Source organism: Caretta caretta, chromosome 1, assembly GCF_965140235.1.
Source record: "Caretta caretta isolate rCarCar2 chromosome 1, rCarCar1.hap1, whole genome shotgun sequence".
NCBI classification, from domain to species: Eukaryota; Metazoa; Chordata; order Testudines; family Cheloniidae; genus Caretta; species Caretta caretta.
Window position 1 is genome coordinate 211238068 of NC_134206.1, and position 14778 is coordinate 211252845.

Sequence of the window (14778 nt, forward strand, 5' to 3'; positions counted from 1 at the left end):
ATGCCTGAAACTATATTGGAGAAGTCTCAATTACAACTCACTCAACACACACCTTTTATAGAGGCAGACTTTGATTTCACAACAGCCATGGCTTATCTCCTAGTAGAAGGGTATCAAAATATAGCTGCCCTTTCCAATGGCCTCAGATCCAGCCCTATAATGACAGTGTGTACATATCTGCAGCTCCTAGGCCATAAGGCAGCGGTTCTCAACTCTTGTCCACCACTTGTTCAGGGAAAGCCCCTAGCGCGCTGGGCCGGTTTGTTTACCTGCCGCGTCCACAGGTTCAGCCGATCGCAGCTCCCACTGGCCGCTCCAGGCTAATAGGGGCTGTGGGAAGGGCGGCCAGCACATCCCTCAGCCCGTGCCGCTTTCTGCAGCCCCCATTGGCCTGGAGCAGCGAACCGGGGCCAGTGGGAGCCAAACCTGCAGACGCAGCAGGTAAACAAACCAGCCTGGCGCGCCAGGGGCTTTCCCTGAACAAGCGGTGGACCAGAGTTGAGAACTACTGCCATAAGGCCTTCTGGATGTCTGTAATGCCTCATGCCAGACTTCATCTTTGCTATATGTAAGCCTGGCTTCATTTGGTGCATTGTTCTATCAGGCATCTTCTGGACTTGCGGATTTGCATACCTGCCCGGGTGCTTCACTACCTGGATTGGTGGTTAGACCCAAGGATTGTCCCCAGAACTGACCTGGACTTTGGTATCAGAAGCCTCTATCATCTCAGTCATCTTCAAACACAAGCTCTTTGGTCACCTCAGGAGGTTTCCCTCCATATAAAGATGTTGGAACTCAGAGCTGTTCATTGGGGCTGTGCGTTATTTATGCCCTCCATTGTAAACCAGTAGGTCTGACTTCTCATAGACAACATTACAGCCACCTTCTACTTGAACTAACAGGGAGATGCAAGATCGACTCAGCTGTGCTGAGAAGCTGTTCTCCTTTGGAATCTGTGTATTCACCACATTTCCCTGAAGGCTATTCACCTTCAGAAATACACTAGTGGATTCCCTCTGCAGAGTTTTCACAGACCATAACCAGGGGTCAATCAGGAAGGACATCCTCCTCCAGATTTTCTGATGCTGGGGTGCCTGAAAGTTGATTTGTTTGCCGTCATCCTAAGCAACAAATGCATGAGATTTTGCTCCAGGGCTGGCTACAGTCCAGGTTCCATCACAGATGCATTTCTTCTTCCCTGTTCTAATTAGCTCCTGTATGTATTTCCTCTAATTCATCTCATTCCCAGAGGTCTCAGGAAGCTGAAACAGGACAAAGTATTATTTCTCCTCATAGCACCAGCATTGCCAAGATAATATTGACTCACAGCTCTACATCACCTCTCCATCTGTTCATTGATAACTTTACCATTAGTGGCAGATCTTCTGTCACAGAACCAGGACAAATCTCTTCATCCAAACCTCACGTCTCCACCTTACTGCATGGATGATTGCTGGTTGAACACTCGTGAGAAACTGTGCTCCCAAGAGGTCCAAGCCATCTTGGTGAGTAGCAGAAGGAGTCCACATGCAAATGAAAGTGGAAGAGATTTTTTCTCTATGGGCATAATCCCACAATTTATCACCCCATCACACTGAAACTACAGGTGTGTTGGACTACTCCTATATTTGAAATAATCAGGGCTCTCAAATAGTTCTGTGAGTTCACCTGGCTTCTATTTTAGCATTACATCTGCCAACAGATGCCACCTTCTCTCATCCGCTTGTTTCTAGATTTTTGAAATGTCTAGTTAACACTTACTCTCCTGTATCTGCTTTGGTGCTTGTATGGGATTTAACTTTTGTTCGGTGTTGAGTCATAGGTCCCCCTTTTGAGACCATGTCTACAGCTTCACTGTCTGTCTATGAAGAGAGCATTTTTAGTGGCAATCTCTTCCGTGGGGGTTTCAAAACTTCAAGCTGTTCTTGCTGATCCTCTTTTTATGGCTTTCATAAGGACAAGCTGTTCCTTTGGCCACATCCTAAGTTTACGCCTAAGGTAATGTCAACCTTCCATCAAAGCCAAACCTATAACCTTCTGGCTTTTTCCTGAAACCCCATTTGTCTAAGGATAAGGAGGCACTTGTAGAGCTCTCACATTTTATTTGGACCACACTAGTTTCTTTAGATCTTCCCCAAGAGCCTTTGCTGAAAGAGCTATGAGTTAACTTGTGCCATCTCAGAGAATCTCTCACTGGATTCCTGCCTGTGTCAGACTCCGCTAAAGTCTCTCCCCCATCAAGGATAACAGCTCACTCCACCAGAGCTCAGTCCTCCCCTTCAGCTTCCCTGAGCAATATTCTAATAGCTAATACATGCAAGGCAGCATCATGGTTGTCTGTACATACCTTTTCTATGCATCATCACACAAGCCTCTTGTGCAGCTGGTCAGACACCGTGGCCCCCAGATCAATCCGATTGTCCCACAGGGAGGATTCACTGGCAGAAAGGTACTGTCCCAGATTGGCATGGAGCATGGATGGGAGGGAGCCCACCTGCCATCCATCCCCATCAAGCCAGAGCTCTTGACCCAGTTGACTCAAGCAGAGGAGGCTGCCAAATAGATGGCTTGGCAAGTCTCTGCCCACACTAGAACTCCCAGGTCCTGAGCCACAAGGTGCATGTCATTGGCATATGCCGACAGGACCACCTGCAAGTCTGGCTCTCAACACACCAACCCTCTCATTCTCTTCCGGAGGAGATAGAGGAAGGGATTGATGGCAGTGGCATACAACTGGCCAGACAGTGAGCAGCCTGCACGTTCCTCTCTACTGAGGGTGACAGGTTTGGTCAAGGCCCAGTTAAGCTCGATCAGACACTGCAGAGGCATGCAGCACCTGGAGAAACCCCATAAAGCAGACACTGAAGCTGAACAACTGCAGAATGCCCAGGAGATACCCGTGATCCACCCTGTCAGATGCTTCTCCTCATCCAAGTACAGGATGGCAAATGACAGACTATCTTTACATGCCATATGGAGAAGATCCTGGGACTGACAGGCAGATTCTTGAATATGGTCCTGCCTGGGACAGCGTAGGTCTGATCAGGGTGGATCCCCAGCCACAGTGAGATGGCTTTTACTATGAAAACGGCTCGATGTCTAGTTGGCAGCCGGTATCAAGTGGAGTGCCCCAAGGGTCGGTCCTGGGTCTGGTTTTGTTCAATATCTTCATAAATGATCTGGAGGATGGTGTGGATTGCACCCTCAGCAAGTTTGCAGATGACACTAAACTGGGAGGAGAGGTAGATATGCTGGAGGGTAGGGATAGGATACAGAGGGACCTAGACAAATTGGAGGATTGGGCCAAAAGAAATCTGATAACGTTCAACAAGGACAAGTGCAGAGTCCTGCACTTAGGAAGGAAGAATCCCATGCACCGCTACAGGCTGGGGACCAACTGGCTAAGCAGCAGTTCTGCAGAAAAGGACCTGGGGATTACAGTGGATGAGAAGCTGGATATGAATCAGCAGTGTGCCCTTGTTGCCAAGAAGGCCAACGGCATATTGAGCTCTCTTAGAATAGAATAATAGAATATCAGGATTGGAAGGGACCTCAGGAGGTCATCTAGTCCAACCTCCTGCTCAAAGCAGGACTAATCCCCAACTAAATCATCCCAGACAGGGCTTTGTCAAGCTGGACCTTAAAAACCTCGAAGGAAGGAGATTCCACCACTTCCCTAGGTAACCCATTCCAGTGCTTCACCACCCTCCTAATAAAAAAGCTTTTCCTAATATCCAGCCTAAACCTCTCCCACTGCAACTTGAGACCATTACTCCTTATTCTGTTATCTGGTACCACTGAGAACAGTCTAGATCCATCCTCTTTGGAACCCCCTTTCAGGTAGTTGAAAGCAGCTATTGAATCCCCCCTCATTCTTCTCTTCCGCAGACTAAATAATCCCAGTTCCCTCAGCCTGTCCTCACAAGTCATGTGCTCCAGCCCCCTAATAATTTTTGTTGCCCTCCGCTGGTCTCTTTTGAATTTTCCACATCCTTCTTGTAGTGTGGGGCCCAAAACTGGACACAGTACTCTAGATGAGGCCTCACCAATGCCGAATAGAGGAGAATGATCACGTCCCTCGATCTGCTGGCAATGCTCCTATGTATACAGCCCAAAATGCTTGCAGATCGAGGGACGTGATTATTTCCCTCTATTCAGCAGTGGTGAGGCCACACCTGGAGTATTGCATCCAGTTTTGGTCCCCCAACTACAGAAGGGATGTGGACAAATTGGAGAGAGTCCAGCGGAGGGCAATGAAAATTATTAGGGGACTGGGGCACATGACTTACAAGGAGAGGCTGAGGGAACTGGGATTATTTAGTCTGCAGAACAGAAGAGTGAGGGGAGATTTGATAGCAGCCTTCAACTACCTGAAAAGTGGTTCCAAAGAGGATGGAGCTTGGCTGTTCTCAGTGGTGGCAGATGACAGAACAAGGAGTAATGGTCTCAAGTTACAGTGGGGGGGGGGGTCTAGGTTGGCTATCAGGAAACACTATTTCACTAGGAGGGTGGTGAAGCACTGGAATGGGTTACCTAGGGAGGTGATGGAATCTCCATCCTTAGAGGTTTTTAAGGCCCGGCTTGACAAAGCCCTGTCTGGGATGATTTAGTTGGGATTGGTCCTGCTTTGAGCAGGGGGTTGGACTAGATGACCTCCTGAGGTATCTTCCAACCCTAATAGTCTAGTTCTCTAGTGCATGCTAAGGAGTGATACTAGGTGCCAATTTCTTAGGTTGCAGAGGTTCCCCTTTTTGAGCACCAAACCAAGTACAGCCTGCCTGCATGCCAGGGGGAGCACTCTGTTCCCCAAGGACTCAGCCTAGATGGTGGTGAAGTCCAGGCTGATGACGTCCAAGAACATGTGTTAGAACTCCACACTCAGCCCATCAATACCCAGAGATTTGCTAGTGGCCATCAGAAGGAGGGCTTCTGAGAACTCAACCAGCATGAGAAAGTTCTCTCGCGAATCTTGGTCACTCATGCTGACTGTAGAGAATTCATTCCACAGGACCCCACAAAGATCAGATCCAGGGTGAAGTGGCTGTTGTAGAAAGCCCTGGCCCTTTCCCACTTCTCTGCTCGATCCTTAAGAGGGGTGGAGGGATAGCTCAGTGGCCTGCTAAACACAAGGATGTGAGTTCAACCCTTGAGGGGGCCATTTATGGATCTGGGGCAAAAATTGGGGATTGGCCCTGCTTTGAGGAGGGGGTTGGACTAGATGGCCTCCTGAGGTCCCTTCCAACCCTCATTTTCTATGATACGCCCTTCTGTTGACTGCCCCAAGTATAGTTACAGCAGGAGGGCTGCCTCTACCCCCACCTGAACTCATGGAAGGATGCCGTGAAGCCCCTGTCCAAAAGGCTGTTACTGAAATGCCAGTAGGCCAGTCCTGCCTCTCAGGTGTCAATGAGACCATAATGGCCACCAAGTGGTGGTCCGAAAATGGCGCAGGCTTTCTACTGAAGGAGTGGCCCTATAAGATGTTAAATCTGGGAACATAAAAGCAGTCCAGCTGGGAGAGGCACAACCAAGTGTACTCCACCTGGACATAAGTAAAAGTGATAGAGTTGTCTGGATGATAGTCATGGCAGACCTCCACCAGGGAGTGATGGTCAACAATCTCCTTGATGACATTTGTGGTAGCCTGGCACTTCTCTTTCCCAATGCAGTCCCGCATGTCCAGGACAGTGTTAAAGTCCCCACTCAGGACAAGGCACTCGTGAGGATCCAAGGTGCTGAGGAAAGTAGACATCTGCAGATAGAACCATACCCACTCTGGGCCTGGCACCATGGCATAGATGTGAACAAAGATGAGGATCAGCCCCTCCCCACAGACCTGGAAGTTTCTAAATAAGGGACTGTGATATCCTCTCTTCAAAAGGGACTTTGGTTTTGATTGTTTTGCATAATTAATTTCACTTTTAAACTGCATTATAGCTTGTTTTAACTTCTTTTTGTGTATCTTAGTTAATAAGTTCCTAAAGTTTGCAATGAAACTAACAAACCAAGGTCTCTGGATACCAAACCCTGAACCTTGTTTAAAACTATTTAATGTTGAACATTTCAGAGTCATGTTAACACCTTTAACAATGTGGACTTATATAATTTCATCTAAATTAATACATTTTTGGTGTCCCTGGGAGGGCTTAAAGATTTAATATATACTTGGCAGTTGGTTTCCTTAGCAAACAGAACAGATGGATGAGTTTAGAATTGGCTTGAAAAAACAAAGGTTGAAAATTATTAGGAATTCAAAGAGTGACACACTCTCTTTCCTGTCAGTGCTACAAGGATTTATTTTCATTTTGTTTGGCACTTCTTAAGATTTCCTTATTTAAATTGTTTTATTTCCTCTTCACCTTTTTATTTATGACCTGTGGGTTTTTTCCCCTGGTGTTTTGATTTTGAATGTTGTTGCACCCTGTTTGCTTTCTTGAGGTCTGTAATATTTGTAATCCAGGGTCTTTTCCAGAAAGACCTCTCAAAAGAGCAAAGTAAGTGATGGAATTCCCCCTGCAGCTCCAGAGAGATAGGATTTCTTTACCATCAGGTGTAACCCCTTTAAAAGATTATTCAAATTGTTCATGCAGTTTTAGTTCTGAGGCTGTTCCACTTGAATTAGCTACTATAAGGGGTGATAGGACAAATAGGGATTTGTTGGAGAAGGAGTTGGAAATTTTGTCCTCAGTGTATATGAGAGTGTTCCCAGAGATGCAGATTCTGTTGAGGTATGGTTTGCACATAAACAAAAGTTATATTTGTTTGAGAGTAATTATGCACATTTGCAAAAGTACTGGTTGTGTAAAAAGGAGAAACAGTTGATTGCTGTTTGTGCAAGGTTTGGCAGCTAATACTTGTTCATCAGACTGATGCATAGAGATCAGTTACCATCTTTTTCTCAGGGACTGGACAGTGTATTAAAGAATTGTAAGTTGAGAGGAAGAGTAGGTATGTTTCAAACAGAACTAGGAAGGATGTGGAGAGAAAAGGGTGAGGAACTGGCTTTTATGAAGGAGATTTTGAAGGTGGTACAGGAAGGACTGGCCAAAAGAAACTCTGAGTACATTAATTTGGACTCTCAAATTAATGTGTTGAAAAAGGAGAGAATGTGATTCATGGACCCCTTCATGCCAATGGACAGAGAGCACAAGGTGCACAGGGTTTTGCAGGGATCCCCTGGGTCAGAAATATGTGTAGGAGTTCATCAAAGGGTGGCATGTGAGGTCTGCACTGAGACACAGTAGCTCATTGTTCCTCATAATCACTGCAAAATGTATGGATGGCTGGATGGGTAATATTTAAGCAGTTGTGTATCTATATGGAAAATTATGTTCTTACTAGATGACATAACTCAGAAATGTTCCTTTCAGGCAGGAGGTAACAGATGCCTATTCTCTCTGTCTGGCCATTTGGGTATAAGAAATCTGATGAGGTTCAATAAGGATAAGTGCAGGGTCCTGCACTTAGGATGGAAGAATCCAATGCACAGCTACAGACTAGGGACCGAATGGCTAGGCAGCAGTTCTGCGGAAAAGGACCTAGGGGTGACAGTGGACGAGAAGCTGGATATGAGTCAGCAGTGTGCCCTTGTTGCCAAGAAGGCCAATGGCATTTTGGGATGTATAAGTAGGGGCATAGCGAGCAGATCGAGGGACGTGATCGTTCCCCTCTATTCGACATTGGTGAGGCCTCATCTGGAGTACTGTGTCCAGTTTTGGGCCCCACACTACAAGAAGGATGTGGATAATTTGGAGAGAGTCCAGCGAAGGGCAACAAAAATGATTAGGGGTCTAGAACACATGACTTATGAGGAGAGGCTGAGGGAGCTGGGATTGTTTAGCCTGCAGAAGAGAAGAATGAGGGGGGATTTGATAGCTGCTTTCAACTACCTGAAAGGGGGTTCCAAAGAGGATGGCTCTAGACTGTTCTCAGTGGTAGAAGAGGACAGAACGAGGAGTAATGGTCTCAAGTTGCAGTGGGGGAGGTTTAGATTGGATATTAGGAAAAACTTTTTCACTAAGAGGGTGGTGAAACACTGGAATGCGTTACCTAGGGAGGTGGTAGAATCTCCTTCCTTAGAGGTTTTTAAGGTCAGGCTTGACAAAGCCCTGGCTGGGATGATTTAACTGGGAATTTGTCCTGCTTCGAGCAGGGGGTTGGACTAGATGACCTTCAGGGGTCCCTTCCAACCCTGATATTCTATGATTCTATTGTATGCCTCACATTGTAGGTTTATCTGCATACTAAGTCAGTTGCAAAATGAAAGATTGTGAAATCTAAAAAAAAGGAAATCCACGGGATGAAACAAACAGCAGGGGGCATCCTGTTTATGAATAAGACAAAGGTTGGAACTAATATAGCTGGAGGGTGGGGGTGGCAAAGAAACACAACAAATTCTTCATCTGGGAATCAAGCTGACAATGTACTTGTCTCATGAACAGAGGATCACAGCCACCCTGGCTGTAAAGCACTGCTAGGATTTTGGGTGAGCAATATTCTACAATACATGAGAGTATCTTGTTAATTAAGTCTAGGCTCTAGAATATGTGTTAGGATTTTGTTTTATATGTAACCATTTGTATCCAATACTTCTACTTCCTACTGCTTGAATCTCAGTGCTTTGTCCAACCAATTTAGGCTTAATCAGTTTTTGCCTTTATTTATACAACTTCAGATAGAATTACTGTCACTTATAATATCTGAACATACATTTATGGCACACAGTAACCACAGACAAGATGGAATTGGTAAATGGCCCAAGTTACCACATTCCAGGGCACGAGCAAGTCCTCCTACAATTCTTGACGATCGTCATCTCCTCTGATCCTTCAGTCCCATCCTTCGGTTTCTGGTCTGGTGTTTCTTTAATTTGGGCCATCTTCATTTGGGTCTTTTATATATTTTTAAATTACAGATTAAGTAATGTTTATCCAATCAGATTTTAGCACAACACCCCTTTCTTTTTTATGTAAACTGTACATTACGCATGCACAAGCCTCATTACCCAACTTCTGCACTTTTCTTGCTGGTTTTGCAGTTTCTGAATCATGTTGTTTTATGTTACCCCATTCCTGCGCATTCCCAGAAAGAAGGGATTTTATATTTATCATTACATACTGATGTACCTCTCACTCAGCCTCCAACATGACACATTACTCATCGTGCCAATAACAATATTATTTTAAACCAATCAGCAATTTATATCAAAAGAATTTCCAAGCATGCACTCAAGCCAGGCAAGGTCTTGGCCTAAGTGTTACCTCACCTAAACTCATTCACTATCCATAATTACAAACCATTAAAATAGAACTAACAACGCTTTCAGTCTTACCATTAGCAACCCTTCACTTTTGTTTCAGTATATGAATGGGTAACAGGGTTCCCACTCACCACTAGCATGCCTGCTTGTGTCTTGGTCTGGGAAGGTAGCTCTCACTGCATCAGGTGCCCCCTTGGTGCTTGTTGCTTGCTCTGTACTTCTGGTTCTCTGGCTGGATCACCATTTATCCCACCCTTTCTGGAGTTACAAAGTCAAACAGGACAACTGTCCAAATGCTGTCTCCAGCCAGTGTTCTGTCCCAGCTAGGTGGTCTGTGCCACTATACCAGTGGATGGCAGGGAAACCCAGGCCCATCCAACACACCAGGTTCCTGCGCAGGGATCCCAAAATCAGCAATCCAGGCCTGCTCAGTCCCAGTCCTGTTGGCTCCTTCCTACTCAGCCTATCATCTTGCTTGTTTTGATTTATTACTGGAGCTTACTCTGCTCCCTATGGCTGCTTCACCCCTCCTAGCTTCTTGCCAAACTCCTTATGAAAGGGTAGGATCCCAGGGCTTACTCGTCCCCTAGACTTCCTCCTTGTTCCCGGTGGCCTCCCTTCTCTCAGGGAGTGACTGTATCCTCCTTCCACTGCAGGTCATTCTGTCTCCTGGCTTTACAGTGCTGTCCCAGCCCATTTCCAGCTGGGCTTCACTTTCAATTGAGGTTGGCCCTCACTCTTTCAGGTGACAGCAAGTAATCTAATTGGCCTCTCAGGCCTTTGTTAACCCTATCGGGGCTGGTGTGGGGTATACACCCCATCACATTATGTTATTCTGTTCTACACTTTAATCTGTTAAGGAGGGTTTTGGAGAGCATGCTATGATTGTTTAATGTCAACATTGTTTTTATCTTCTGCAAACATAGGTTTGTCAAAGGCCTTTTTCATTCAAAGTCCAGTTTTATTTGTGAATCATTACAAAAAAAACCAACTGACCTGAAGAAGAGCTCTGTGTAGCTCGAAAGCTCATCTCATTCACCAACAGAAGCTGGTCCAGTAAAAGATATTACCTTACCCACCTTGCCTCTCTTACGAAAAAAGTCATTACAAATTTTCCTGTGTTCCATTTTGAAGCGTGCCTCAATTTTAGGGCTTTAATATTCAGTTGTTTTTAATGTACCCCAACAAGGTGGATTGGATTGGACCTGTGCCAACATCCAAATAGGAAAACAAATATTTATTAGTTGTGATTTGTCATTTTACAAAATGGGTGGAGTGCTTTGCAGCCCCCAGTGAAACTATTGTCATCACATTTCTTTTGGTGAATAATGTTTTTACCAGGTAGAGATTGCCCTTGACATAGGTGCCGACTCCATGGGTGCTAAAAAAAATGGTGTTGCTCAGCATTCACCAGCAGCCCCCCTGAGCAGCTCCTCCCCCAGTGCCTCCCGCCCACTGGCAGCCCCAGCGATCAGTGCCTCCCAATCCCTCCCAGCACCTCCTGTGCACTGGTGATCAACTGTTCAGCAGCATGCAGGAGGCGCTGCGGAGGAGGGGGAAAGGAGGAGGCTGGGGTGCGCTCAGGAAAGAAGCAGGGCAGGAAGAAGTGGGGCAGGGGTGGGGTCTTGGACAAGGGGTGGAGTGGCGGCGGGGCCAGAGGCGCAGCCAGGGGGAAGCACCTCCAGCACATTAGAAAGTCGGCACCTCTGGCCCTGGAGAATAGAATCTGATAGAGGTTCCATATTGCATTAAGTAACACCGCTAATAAAATGACTCAACGGTTATTTACCCAAGAGGACCCAAATGGAGAAAATCAAAAGTATAACAGAGAATTTAACGAGACAAACCAGCACCAGCATTAAAAATGTAAAAAGCAACTGAATACCATCATATTGGGTATCGGCTGAGATGACAAAGTAAATAGTAAATAAAGATAATACCAAGAAAATAGGCCTTAAGCAATAGGTGTAACCTCCAGGGTAGAAGATGTGACACCCATTTATGTTAATAAAGGAAAATTAGAGAGTGCATGTATTGTCAGCATACCTTATGTTGAGCCTGGAAATATTTACTTGCTCCAAATAGTTCATAATGTGGGAAGGTCCTACATATTAAGATGGTTACCCCTGCCAAGTGTGCCCATTGTGAAGATATGAACAACACAGAGGATTATTTAGTTCTGATTTAGAAGCATGTAGGCAAATAAATCCAGTGGATTAGATATATGAGGGTAATTTAAATGATTCGTTATGTGGTCTTAGCTTCCAAGCCACAGTTGAAAAGGGTGGAATGAGTTTGGCTAAAGCTCGTGGAGAGAGAGTAGGGGGCTCTCTTACGGTTAAATGGTGGCTAATTAACACAACCTTAAAGTAGATGAATATGACAAACAAAGTTAAGGGCGTAAGAAGTAACATTTCCTTCCTGTATGAAGTGTATCTGATTACTTCCAAAGGGACTGTTGCTTTACCTTGGGGAAAAGGATTTTGTATTCCTTGGAGCAGAAATCAATGAAAGGTAAGGTCCAACTTGCAGATATATTTAAGGGGCAAAAGGTAGCAGTAAGCTCTGAACTACACGCTTTGCTAGGTTCGAAGGATTCAAAGTATTTATGGAGTCTGATCAGATCAAATTTGTAGATTCCAATTCTGGGGCACAAGACTTAGGGTATGTCTACACTACAAAATTAGGTAGACTTTATAGAAGTCAATTTTTAGAAATGGATTTTATAGTCGATTGCGTATGTCCCCACTAAGTGCATTAAGTCAGCGAAGTACGTCCTCACTACCATGACTAGCATCGACTTACGGAGCGGTGCACTGTGGGTGGCTATCCCCCAGTTCCTGCAGTCTCCGCTGCCCATTGGAATTCTGGGTTAAGCTCCTAATGCCTGATGGGGCAAAAACATTGTCGCGGGTGGTTTTGGGTACATGTCATCAGTCGCCCCTCCCTCCGTGAAAGCAACGGCAGACAATCATTTCGCGCCTTTTTTCCTGGGTTACCCATGCAGACGCCATACCATGGAGCCCACTCAGCTCACTGTCACCGCTTCTATTCTGGGCAAGTCTACTGTGGGAGCTGCTGTGATCCAAGAAGCCAATGTAATCATTGACGTTCTGTTATCAAGGGTAGTGACTCTGGGAAATGTGCGGGCCTTTTTACATTTTAGGTGCATCATATTCCTGTCCTTTGTCGCTGGTGAAGAAGTCTTGAAGCCATACATTCCAGTCTGGGTGGCGCTGTAACACCCCATAGCACTTCTGTGGTTGACACATGTAACAGCTCCAGGGCTCTTGCTCTTTTGCCTTGGCTGAGGTACCTTGCCCTACCAGGACCTCCAAGCATTCGACACAGAAGCACCTGCAGCAGCTGGCATTGCTACACAGCAGCAGCTCCTTGTCTTCGCAGCAGATGGTGCAGCGGGACTGGTACCCGTCCTCGTTGTACATGTAGAAGAGCTCCAGGAATCGATCCCTGCAAGTCTGGCAAAGGCCCCCCTCAAACAGCGGGTGGAATGTGGCTGGGTTTTTAATTCCGCACGATAAACAACTGTCTTCAAGGCTCCTGTTGTTGATGACTTCAGAAACCATTTGCTCCTTGCTGTTGTTGCAGAAGATAGTCTTTAGCCGCTTGGCTGGGGGTTCTGGGAACGTCTTCCCTGCCTGGCTCCTAGCAACCTCCAGGTCATGGTGTACAGCTCGTCAATAGGAGACCAGCTCATTAAATGTGGAGTGGTTGAAATGCTGCCTAAAAGCCATCAGACCCACCAGCTTGTCTGCTGAAACCTCTGAGAACTTCCCGTCCCCAAAACATTGCACCCAGCGCATTCCGGAGATTGCCTGATGTTTGGTCGTGACTCTGTAGGAGACGATGATTGCAGGCCACCAGGAGCTCCCCAATTCCAAAATCTTCCCCCACATGAGCTCCCCAATTCCAAAATCAACTATAGGCTGAGCAAGTGCAGAATGGTGGTAGAATGTGCCTTTGGACGATTAAAAGCTCGCTAGCACTGTTTGCTGACTAGGTCAGACCTCAGCGCAACCAACATTCCCATTGTTATTGCTGCTTGCTGTGTGCTCTACAATATCTGTGAGAGTAAGGGGGAGACATTTATGGTGGGGTGGGAGGTTGAGGAAAATCTCCTAGTATCCGCTTTTGAGCAGCCAGACACCAGGGCCATTAGAAGAGCACAGCAACACATGCTGTGCATCAGAGAGGCTTTTAAAACCAGTTTCATGACTGGCCAGGCTTTGGTGTGACAGTTGTGTGTGTTTCTCCTTGATGCAAACCTGTTTCCTTTGTTGATTTTAATTCCCTTTAAGCCAACCACCCTCCCCCTTCGAAATAAAGTCACTATTGTTTTGAAACCATGCATTCTTTCTTTCTTTCTTAATTTAAAAAAAAAAAAAAGAGAGATAACGGACAAGGTAGCCCAGGTGGGGTTGGGGAGGAGGGAAGGACAAGGCCACATTACTTATTGTAGCCAGACTAAAAATCAAACTGTTTGAATGACAGCCTTCTGGAGTGGAGTGGCTGGGTGCTAGGAGCCTCCCCACCCCCTGGGTTCTTGGGCGTCTGGGTGAGGAGGCTATGGAACCTGGGGAGGAGGGTAGGCGGTTATACAGTGGATGCAGTGGGGGGTCTGTGCTCTTGTTGGCTTTCCTGCAGCTCCAACAGACGCTTCATCATCTCTGTTTGCTCCTGAAACAAGCACTTCATTATGTCAGTTTGCTCCCCCATTAGCCTCAGCATCGTGTCCTGCCTCCGCTCTTCGCGCTCACTGAATTCTTTCCTGGCCTCTGCCACTGAATGCCTCCATGCATTAAGCTGTGCCCTAACGGTGCAGGAGGACTGCATGAGTTCAGAAAACATGTCATCGCGAGTGCGTTTTTTTCACTTTCTAATGTGCGATAACCTCAGGGATGGAGATGATAGGTTTAGCGTAGAAACATTTTATGCTCTACGATTCTGGGGGGACTCAAGGTTACCTGTGCTGCTGAGTTCGCCGCACTGACCAAACAGGAAATGAAATTCAAAAGTTCCCGGGGCTTTTCCTGTGTACCTGGCTAGTGCCTCGGAGTTCAAACTGCTGTCCAGAGCAGTCCCAATGGAGCACTCTGGGATAGCTCAATACCGTCAATTTGCGTCTGCACTACCCCAAATTCGACCCAGCAAGGTAGATTTTTAGCGCTACTCCCCTCGTCGGGGAGGAGTAAAGAAATACATTCGAAAGCCAAAAAGGGCAAAAACATGTGGCCTGAATCTTCAGGCCCCAATGGTTCATAGTTTCAATCTACCATTAAGGGAACACCACCTACAGAGCAATAATTCAATGATCTGACAAGAAATTGTGGGTGTGCTGCAACCTGGCTTTAAGGGTTTTACTTTGTTTCTGTTTTAGGCAACCCTGCAATAAAAGTGTCTAAAATAGTTTACCCTTAAGACATGATAAATGAATTTGATTTGCTGTTCTATGTACAATCAACATTTAATCGTACCAGCTTAATGTAAAACCAAGGTGC